Source organism: Hemiscyllium ocellatum, unplaced genomic scaffold (assembly GCF_020745735.1).
Source record: "Hemiscyllium ocellatum isolate sHemOce1 unplaced genomic scaffold, sHemOce1.pat.X.cur. scaffold_269_pat_ctg1, whole genome shotgun sequence".
NCBI classification, from domain to species: domain Eukaryota; kingdom Metazoa; phylum Chordata; class Chondrichthyes; order Orectolobiformes; family Hemiscylliidae; genus Hemiscyllium; species Hemiscyllium ocellatum.
The window spans coordinates 63,027-74,088 of record NW_026868168.1 but is presented as its reverse complement, the minus strand read 5'-3'; the positions used below and the strand labels follow the sequence as shown (position 1 = coordinate 74,088).

Sequence of the window (11,062 nt, the reverse complement as noted above, 5' to 3'; positions counted from 1 at the left end):
TGGCAGCACCGAATGAAAGAAAAGAAATTCCTGTTTCCCATATCTCACTGACGCTTGGATCATTTTCTCCAGTGTGCCAAAGAACTGCTGTGTTCAGTCCAATGAGATCCCAAGGTGGAATCTCCTAGAAACCCACAGATTTCCCCTTGAATTGACTGCTGATGTCCTCAATGGGTAATATGTACAGTAATCCTGGGCCACGAGGAGGGAATGGTGTGAGTTTCTCACTTGAACTGATAGTGACAGATTTTATAAACTTATATTACAGGATATTACAGGTGGATATTCAGATGGTAATCTCAGTAAATGTTCTACAGATTTCCCCTTGAATTGACTGCTGACTCTGAATTACTCAGTATATCAGGACCTGGATATTCGCATTGTGTGTGTGTGTGAGTATTGTGTTCCAGATCAATCCCATTTACTGCTTAAAAATTCTCCTTTGAATCATCGCATTCTCTCAAAAGGTCTTCCCAAACCTTCAATGTGTCATGTAATCCTTTTATGATGACCTGATGAGTGTAAGGTTTATTATTCGAATGTGTAATTTTTGTATAAGGATGTCTCAGAGAGGGAGCAGAATATTGTTAAAGGAGAGAATAACCATTTTGAGGGGAGGCTGTTGCTGATTGGTATCAATGACATAGGGATAGAAGAGTTCACTTTATTGGATCATTGGAATCTCTTGTGGAGTAGAATTGACCTCCATCAGAGGGATGGATTGTACTGGCACTGGAAGGGAACAGTTGCTAGTGCTATTCAGGAGGCATTAAACTAGTTAAAGAATGTGGGTAACCCCAGAGGGAGAGTGAGGGAAGAGCTAAGTCTGACGCTGGTACAGTTCAGACATCAAACAGTCAAGACAGACAAGGGCAAGGCACAGAATGAGCAGTTACACTGTATTTATTTCAATGCAGGAGGCCCGATAGGTCGGGCAGAGGAGCTCAGGGTATGGTTTTGAACATGGCACTGGGATATTACAGCAATTACAGAGGCATGACTTAATGATAGATAGGACCAGCAGCTTAATGTTCCAGTGTACAGATGCTATAGCAAAGATAGAAAGGGCGCAACAGAGCAGGGGGAGAGGTTTTTTGATTAGGGATAACATTACAGTTTCAAGAGAGTATTCCTGGCAGTACATCCAGGCAGGTTATACAGGTGGAACTGAGAAATAAGAAAGGGATGATCTCCTTATTGGGATGTTACGATTGACCCTCCCTCACCCTTCACCCCCCCCCCCCCCCCCCCCCACTTCCGCAATAGTCAGTAGGGAGTTGAGAAGTAAATTTACTAAGAGATCACTTTTCTGTAAGAATAGTATGGTTGTATACAAGACTTGACCTTCTGTGTTATTCATTCACAGGATGAGGGTGTCACTGACTGGGCCCAAAGGGCAGTAAAGAGTCAACCACATTGCTGTGGGTCTGGAGTCACATGTAGGCCAGACCAGGTAAGGATGGAAGATTCCTTCCCTGAAGGATATTAGCAAATCTGATGAGGTTTTTTTTCGCAACAATCAACAATGGATTCATGGTCTTTAATAGATTCTTGATTCCAAATTTTTATTGAATTCACATTCCACTGTCTGCTGTGACCGGATCCAAACCCTGGGCCCCAGAACGTTATCTGGGTATCCCGATTATCCATCTCGTGACAATCTCACTAGGCCATTTGGCAGGGGTGAGTGACTGAGGTATCTTTGGGGCAGCACATCAGCACCAAAGATCCCATGGTCTCTGCAGAAGATAGAAAGGGCTGGGGAGAGAGATATATACCTGGTGGTGGGGTCTGACTGGAGGTAGTGGACATAGCAGAGGTTAATGGAGATGATTGGGTGGCAGGTGAGGATCGGGGGATTGTATTCTTATTGTGGTTGGAGGCATGGGGGGAGGGCAGAGGTACAGGAAGTGGAGGATATGCGTTGGAGTGCATTGTTGATCAAATGGGAGGGAAATGCGATCCTTGAAAGAGGAAACCTTTCTGGGATGTCCTGGAGTGGAATTGCTTCTCCTGGAAGCAGATATGGCAGAGGCGGAGGAATTGGGAGTACAGGATCACGTTTTTACAGGAATATACTCGAGGGTAATCAGGAGAGCAAAAAGGGGACTTGAAATATCTCTAGGAAATAGTTTAAGGAGAATCCAAAGAGGTTCTACAAATTCATTCAGGATAAAATAATAACCAGACAGAGAATAGGACCCCTTAAAGATGAACAAGGCCATCTATGGAACAACAGGAGGTGGGAGAGATACTATGCTATTCTATTCTAGAGAATTTGGAGAAATAAATAGTGATAACTTGAAAAGTGTCTATATTATAGAGGAGGAAGTACTGGATGTCTTAAAAAGTAGCAAGGTGGATAAATCCCTGAGACCTGATCAGGTGTGTCCCAGAAATTTGTGGAAAGTTAGGAAGGTGATGGCAGTGCCCCTCCCTGAGGTATTTATATCATTGTTTGTGACAGGTGAGGTGCTGGAAGATGGGTGCCACTATTTAGAAAAGGTGGTAAGGAAAGGCTAGGGAACAAGAGAACAGTCAACCTAACGTCAGTGGTAGGTAAGTTGTTGGAAGGGATTCTGAGGGACAGGATTTACATGTATTTGGAAAGACAAGGATTGATTAGGGATAGTTAACATAGCTTTGTGTGTGGGAAATTTTCTCTTTCTCTCTAACTTGATTGAGTTTTTTTGAAGATGTGACAAAGATGATTAATGAAGGCAGACTGTGGATGTTGTCTATATGGACACTGAACGATGTTCCACAAAGCAGACTGGTTAGCAAGGTTAGATAACATGAAATGTTGGGAGAACTAGCCATTTGGATACAAAACTGGCTTGAAGGTAGGAGGTAGAGGGTGTTGAAAGAGGGTTGCTTTGTGGGCTGGAGGCCTGTGAGCAGCAGTGTGCTGCAGGAATGGATATTGGGTCCTTAAATAATTGACTTGGATGTGAATATGAGATATGGTCAGTGGGTTTACAGAAGACACCAAAATTGGAGGTGTAGTGGACAGTGAAGAAGGTAAGTTCAGAAGGCAACAGAATCTTGACCAGATGGGCCATTGGGGCGAGGAATGGCAGACTGGGTTCAATTTAGACAAATGTAAGCTGTTGGATTTTGGAAAGGCAAATCAGGGCAGGACTTATACACTTAATGGTAAAGTCCTTGGGAATGTTGCTGAACATAGAGATCATGGAATGCAGGTTCATTGCTCCTTGAAAGTAGAGTTGCAGATAGGCAGACTAGTGAAGGTAGCGTTTGGTATGCTTATATTTATTGGTCAATGCATTGAGTACAGAAGCTGGGGCGTCAAATTGTGGCTGGACAGGGCATTGATTACGCCATTTCAGGACTTCTGTTTTAAGTTTGAAATTCCCTGTTCTGGAAAGGATGTTGTGAATCTTGAAAGAGTTCAGACAAGATTTACAAAGACTTTGCTAGGATTGGAGGATTTGGGCTACAGGGAGAGGCTGAATAGGCCAGGGTTAATTTCCCTGGAGAGTCAAAGACTGAGAGGTGACTTCATGGAGATTTATAAAATCATGAGAGGCATGGATAAGGTGAACAGCCGTGGTCTTTCCTCACAGGTTAGGTGGGTTCAAAACAAGATCACATGGGCTTACATTGAGAGGGCAAAGATTTAAAACGGATCTAAGGGGCAAAGTTTTCAACCTGTGTGTGGTGTATGTGTGTGGACTGAGCTGCCAGATGATGTAGTGGAGGCTAATAGAATTATAACATTTGAAAGGCATCAGATTGGGTACATGAATAGGAAGGATTTCAAATGCTACGGACCAATTGCTGGCAAATGGGGCTCCATTTGTTGAGGATTCCTAGTTGGCATGGACAAATTGGACCAAAGGTCTGTTTCTGTGCTGTACATCTCTATGACAGTAATAAATGAAGATAAGATGTGTTCCTCTTTTGTGGAGAGCTAGCAGAAGCACAGATAATTGTCCTTGGAGCTGAGAAGGTTAAGCAGTGATTTTGACCCAGTACAAATTTGTTTCTAGGATATTTTCATTTCCAGAGAGAGGGGAATTGTTAACAATGTCACAATTTTAGTAACTATTTTCAGGTAATTAGCAAATAATATGTGGATATGTGAACATTATTTTACTCATTAAGTTCTGAGAATCTGGAACAGTCTGAATGGCAGCTGGACACAGACTCAGCAGTTATTCAAACAGATTTGGAATTTTACATTTTAAGGGAAGATTTGGGGGGCCATGGGCAAATGGGAAGGGAATTGGGACAGATTTGCAGCATCTCCAGAGGGAGAGAGTACAGCCCCAATGGGTTGAATAGCCCCCAGCCCCTGTGCTCTGTGATACTGCCCCATTGACTGTGAATGTTGAAGCTCAACCCAAGGCAGAGAGAGAGAGAGAGAGAGAGAGAGGGAGGATCCCACCACTCACCTCACAATGGGCCCCGGATGATTGATGTCAGCGCAGGCCAATAGGACGAGAGGGCAGTACTGGAGGACCAGGTTGTCCAACCAATCGGAGTGAATGAGGGCAGCCTCAAGGCTGGAACTAAAGAAAGGCACATATCGCAGAGATTTGAGAAACTGGAGGACATGAGATAGGGAGCGTTCTGTGGCTGGTGAGGAATTATATAAATAAGGAAGAGTTGAGGCTGGATGAGGTGACAGTAATCGGGAGAGTTGTGAGGATGGAGGAATTTAGAGTTAGTGAGGATTAGAGTCATAATGTTATACAGCAAGGAAACAGGCCCTGTGGTCAAACCAGTCCATGCCGACCATAATTCCAAACTGAACTAATTGTACCTGCCTCTGCTTGGTCCACATCCATCCAAATATTTCCTATTTATGTCCTTATCTGAATGTCTTTTAAATATTGTAATTGTATTCACAGCTACCACTTCCTCTGGAAGTTCATTCCACATATTTTTTTTGAAACCCTAATGTCTTTTCTCAAACCTTTCTCATCTCTTCTCAAAATGAACACACCCGAGTTTTGAATCCCCCTCTCCCCCGGCCATTCACATTATCTACACTCTTTCTGATTTTATAAACCTCTGATAAGGTCACCCTCAACCTTCTGCACTCCATTGAGCCTATCCAGCCTCTCCTTATAATACAATCCCTCCATTCATGGCAACATGCTGGTAAATCTCTTCTGAACCTGCTCCAATTTAATAATATCCTTCCTATAACAGCACAACCAGAGCTGGACAGACTATTCCAGAAGAGGCCTCCCCAGCGTCCTGTACATCCTCAACATAACATCCCAACTCCTGTACTCAAAGGTTTGAACAGTGAAGTCAAGCCTGCTAAATACCTTCTTAACCATCTACATGTGACACAGTCTTCAAAGTTGTGAAGCCCTCGGTCTCTTTGTTCCCATATCACTACACAAGGCCCTACTTTTATTGAGTGTAAGTCCTGCCCTCGTTTGTTTTGTCAGGATGTTATATTTTGCATTTATTCCAATCCAAAAAAATTGAGTATAAATGCAGTAGGAGTATAATTAAGAGGGAGACCAGGAGGCAAAAAAGGGACGTGAGATAGCTTTGGCGAATAGGGTTAAGGATAATCTAAAGGGCTTTTGTAATCATTGTGATCTCCTCTGGAGTAGAGATGACCTGCATAAGAAGGATGGATTGTACCTGAATTGGAAGGTGTCTAATATCAAGCAGGGAGATTTGTTAGTGATACTTGGGAGGCATTGAACCAGTGAGGGAGTGGGTGTAAACCCAAGAAGATAGTGAGAAAGGAGGTATGTCTGAGGCTGGTACAGTTCAGAAGTCAAATAGTCAAGGCAGGCAAGGGCAAGGCACAGAATGAAGTCAGACTGAGCAGTTGCACTGCATTTACCTCCATGCACGAGGTCTGACACGGAAGGTAGATGAGCTCAGGGTATGGTCTTGAACATGGCACTGGGATATTATAGCAATTTCAGAGGCATCACTCAGGGATGGATAGGACTGGCAGCTTAATGTTCCAGGGTATAGATGCTATAGCAAGGATAGAAAGGGGGACAAGAGAGGAGGGGGTGTGGCATTTTTGATTCAGGATAGCATTATGTTTTTGCTGAGGGAGGATATTCCTGGGAGTACACCTAGTGAGGTTATTTAGGTGGAACTGGGAAATAAGAAAGGGATGATCACCTTATTGGGGTTTTCTGCATGGATTTCGTCTGGATCCTCTGGTTTCCTCCCACAGTCCAAAGATGTAGGTTGGATTATCCAGGCTGAATTACCCACAGTGCTCAGGGATGTGCAGGTTGGGTGGCCCTGGGAAATGCAATGTTACAGGGGGACGTTAGTATCTCTGCGTCAGTATCAATGTGTTGCGCTGAATGACCTGCTTCCACACTGTTGGGAGTCTCCGATAATTCTACTAGTTTTAAAATAGTTACAGAAAATAATAGACCAGATCTACAAGTTAAGGGTCTGAATTGGACAAAGTCCAATTTTGATGGCACAAGGCAAGAACTTTGGCCCCTCCAGCCTGCTCTGCCATTCAATAAGATCAGAGCTGATCTTTTCATGGCCTCAGCTCCACATTCCTGCTCTCTCACCATAACCCTTAATTCTTTCCCTGTTCACAAATCTACATTTTGCCTGAAAGGCATTCAAATGCTGCAGTCAGCAGGGAACGCCACAGATTCACAACCCTTTAGCTGAAGAAGCTCCTCCTGATCTCAGTCCTAAATCTGCTCCCCCTTATTTTGAGGCTATCCTCTGTAGTTTGACCCACCCCCAGTGGAAATAGCCTCCCTGTTTCTGTCTTATCTCCTCCCCTCATAATTTTATTTGTTTCCTCTCCAACCTCCCATTCTTCTAAATTACAATGAGTATAGAACAGTTTTCTCAATCTCTCCACATACACCAACCCTCTCAACTCCCAACTCAAACTAGTGACCCTCCTCTGTACTCCCTCTAGTGCCAGTACATCCTTGCTAATGTAAGGGGATCAAACCTGTACACAGTACTCCAGGTGTGGCCTCCCCAGCCCCCTGTACTGCTGCAGCATAACCATCCCTCTAGCAATGAAGGACAATATTCCCTTCACTGCCTTAATGACCTGCTGTACCTGCAAACCAGCTTCCTGTGATTCATGCACAAGGACACCCAGCTCCCTCTGCACAGCAGCCTGCTGCATGTTTTCACCATTTCATCATCCAGTTTGCTGTTAGTCCGACCAAAATGGATGACCTCACATATCCCAACATTGAACTCCCTCTGCCAGATCCTTACCCACTCCTTACCTATCTGTATCCCTGTGCAGACTTAGTGGTCTCTGCAGACATTGCTTTACATAATCTTTGTATCAAATGTGAACTCTGACACCGTACAGTTGGTCCTCAACTCCAAAACATTTGTGTAAATTGCAAATAGTTGTCGTGCCAACACTAATCCAAACACCCGTTTATCCCCATTCTTTTTTTTTGTTGGTTAACCGATCCTGTATCAATGATACTACATTACCCATAATGCTGTGCATCTTTACCTTATACAGCAGCCTTTTCTGTGGCAACTTATCGAATACCTTCTGGAAATCCAGGTACACCACATCCACCGAGTCCGCCTTGTCCAATGCGCTCATCGTATCCTCAAATAATTCCAGTAAATGTGTTAGACATGACCTGCCTTTCATGAATCCATGCTGTGTCTGCTAAATGAGACAATGTCTACCCAGATATCTCACCACTACTTCCTTGAGAGATTCGAGCATTTTTTCCACTATAGAAGTTAAGCTAACAGGTCCTTTTTGAAAAGTAGTGGCACCACATTTGCAGCTTCCAGTCAGTCAAAGCCATTCCAGAATCCAACAAATTTTAGTGAATTATCACGAGTCTATTTGTTATTCCCACCCTGCCCCCATCTTCTTTAGTCCCTGGGATGCATTCCATCAGGGCCAGGAGACCCATCTACCTCAAGGCTGTTATCTTTCCCAACATTACCTCTTTACTGAGAATGATTGCTTCTCTGTCCTCATTTGCCATTGCCTCCATAGGCCTGTGACAATGAGAGTATATAGACAGTATGTTCCTGTTAAGGCCAAGGCTGGGAGGTGTAGGGAATGCTGCCTGTCGAGAGAAATTGAGGACCTGGACAAGAAAATGAAGGAGGCATATGGCAGGTACAGAGAGCTGTGTTTGTGTGAATCCCTAGAGGAGTATAGGGGCAGTTGGAGTATACTCGAGGTAAACCAGGAGGGCAAAAAGGGGACACGAGATAGCTTTAGGAAATGGGTTTAAGGAGAATCCAAAGTGATTGTACAAATACACTAAGGACAAATGAGTAACCAGGCAGAGAATAGGTACCTGCAAACATCAAGGCTGTCTGTGGAACCGCAGGAGGTGGGAGAGATTCTGTGTGAGCGGAGAGGTTTTACAAACAAAACGTGCACATCGGAAAACACAAATATGAACGTCCCAGTCTCGTGTTTTCAGTAAACAGGGAATTGCCTCAGTGTGGCTGCAGGCATGGGTGCGCGCCGCCATCTTTATTCGGGGCAAGAATTCACTGGCCACGTGTGGAGCCACCAGCTTTGTAGGGGGCAAGGTGCAGCCAGGCGCATGTGCAGCCTTTCTCTGGTACTGAGTCATTGGGCAGGATTTACACAGAGCACATTCAAACTCAGAGAAATGGATGTTTATTTCTGGATTTGTTTCATTATTCATTTAAATGATTTGATATCGTAAATGAGTTTGCAGGTAATACAAAATTGGAGGTATTGTGGATAATGAAGAAGGCTACCTCAGATTACAATGAGATATTGATCAGATGGGATATAATTTAGATTAATGTGAGGTGCTGCATTTTGGAAAAGCAAATCAGGGCAGGACTTATACACTGAATGGCAAGGCCCTGGAGACGTTTGCGGAACAAAGAGACCTTGGACTGCAGGTTCATAGTCCTTGCAAGTCAAGCTGCAGGCAGATAGGATGATGAAGAAGGTGTTCAGTATATTTTCCTTTATTGGTTCGAGCATTGAGTATAGGATGTGGGAGGTCATGTTGCTGTACAGGACATTTGTTAGGCCACGTTTGGAATAGTGTGTGGAATTCTGGCCTGCCTCCTATCAGAAGGGTGCTGTGAAACTTGAAAGGTTTCAAAAAAGACTTACAAGGATGTTGTTAGGGTTGGAGGATTTGAGCTACAGGGTGAGACATAAAAGGCTGGGCTGTTTTCCCTGGAGTACCATAGTCTGAGCGGTGATGTTATGGAGGTTTATATAATCATGAGGGGCATGGATAGAGTAAATGAACCAGGTGTTTTCCCCGGAGTGGTGGTGTCCAGATGAAGTGGGCATTACTTTAGGGTGAACGGATAAATTTCGAAGGGGTCTAAAGGACAATTCTTTCATGCAGTGGATGGAATGAGCTGCCAGAAGAAGTGGTGGAGACTCGTACAACTAAAACATGTCAAAGGCATCTAAAAAGACACATGATATGATTAGGAAGCATTTACAGGGATATGGGCCAAGTGCTGGCAAATGGGAATAGATTAGGTTTAGATACCTGGTTGGCATGGGTGAGTTAGACCGAAGGGTCTGTCTCGGTGCTATACATCTCTATGACTGTGAGATCATAAAAACTTACACTGGGCTCCCTCATGACCACTTTGTTAATATCTAGCTTCCTCAGTCTCGAACAATGGGTGTATCTTTGGTCTGTTTAGTATTTTACTATAACTTTTACAGATATTTTGGTAAGTTAACTTTTCACTGCCGCCCAGCCCCTGACCATGTGCTGCTTATTAATATTTTTCTGGAAAATCTTTGACAGTCAAGAATTCCTTTTTCCAATAAGCAAGTGTATTTTCCTTCCATTTCTGACTCTCAAATTCTGCACCATTTTCTTTCCCTGTAATCCGTTTTGCACTCCCTGAAACATCATGTGTATTTCTCCTTCCACAGATCCCAGTGATTAATGCCAAAGCCCTGTTGCCTGGGGAGAGGGTGATGTTTGACTTTCTCGTACAGCTGCAGTTTGTGTGGTGAAGGTGCTCCCACAATGTGGTTGGGTAAGAGATGTTACAGATTATGCATTACAGCAACAGTGATGATTTGAAGATAATGTCCAAATCAAGAACAGTTTGTAGTTTTATTATCATGCTTATAATTTCACAAAAATATTATTGGGAACTTTAGACATCAGGCCAGAGAAGGATGATATTAGGTCAGGTGACCAAAAGCATTGCCAAATAAGCAGATTTTGAGGAATGTCTTAAAGGAGGAAAGCAGACCTGTGAGGTTTTGGCTGCGATTTTCAGACCTTGTTGCTTTGGCAACTGTAAAAGCAGCCACACAGGTGAGGTAATGAATTAACAGCTCATTGGGAGTCTCGAACAGAATGGGTTGTCGAGGTCTCAAAGGGTGTGTGATACAGCGAGCTAGGGATGGTCACAACCAGGAATTACACCAAGGGTGAGAATTTTAAATTGAGGGATGTGGGCCGGATGCTGGCAGGTGAGACTAGATTGGGTTAGGATATCTGGTCGGCATGGACAGGTTAGACTGAAGGGTCTGTTTCCATGCTGTACATCTCTGTGGCTCTATGTTGTTGATTATGAATAGGAGCTTTTTGAAGGTTCAACAAGTTTTGGTACAAAGGAGTACTAGGGTAGCAGACATTTAGTTTTTCTTGAGATGACAGGGAGGTCGAATGTGGGAAGCTGGCCAGGAGTGTGTTTAGCTACTGAAGCCTGGAGATAACACAAGGTGGATGAGAGTATATGAGCTGAGATGAGGGTAGAATCAGCTAGAAATAGTGGTGTTGGAGTGGGACTGGGCTGTCCCCCTCACCTCACCTCTGGCATTCAGCTGGTTGTCAGGTTGTGAATCAGGCGGTAACACAATCGGGAGCTGAGTGGCCCTGGTGGAGCCTAAAATGAGTGTCGCTGAGCAGCTGCTGCTTGGTAGCCCTGTTGATGACATCTTGCATCACTTTACTGCTGATCCAGTGTGGACTCATAGAGGGAAATTTCCTGGATTGGATTGCCCTGAGTTTTTGTGTTGAACATGCCTGTTCTACATTGTTGTTCGATGCCAGTGCTGAAGCGGTACTTGGCTTGGTGGGTGGCAAGT

At 44.0% G+C, this 11,062-nt stretch overlaps 2 long non-coding RNA genes across 2 annotated transcripts in view; both read left to right on the top strand.

Moving 5' to 3' along the window:
• The first annotated feature begins 284 nt into the window (after nucleotides 1–284).
• Nucleotides 285–9,946, top strand: LOC132812404 (uncharacterized). The gene is made up of 3 exons (XR_009643621.1): nucleotides 285–390; nucleotides 1,367–1,453; nucleotides 9,893–9,946. It is a non-coding gene; the product is annotated as an uncharacterized LOC132812404 (long non-coding RNA).
• Nucleotides 9,947–9,951: 5 nt separating this feature from the next.
• The window catches only part of LOC132812403 (uncharacterized), a 52,670-nt gene continuing 51,559 nt past the window's right edge, over nucleotides 9,952–11,062 (top strand). The window contains exon 1 of the long non-coding RNA XR_009643620.1: nucleotides 9,952–9,999. This is a non-coding gene — a long non-coding RNA (uncharacterized LOC132812403). The remainder of the gene's footprint in view (nucleotides 10,000–11,062) is intronic.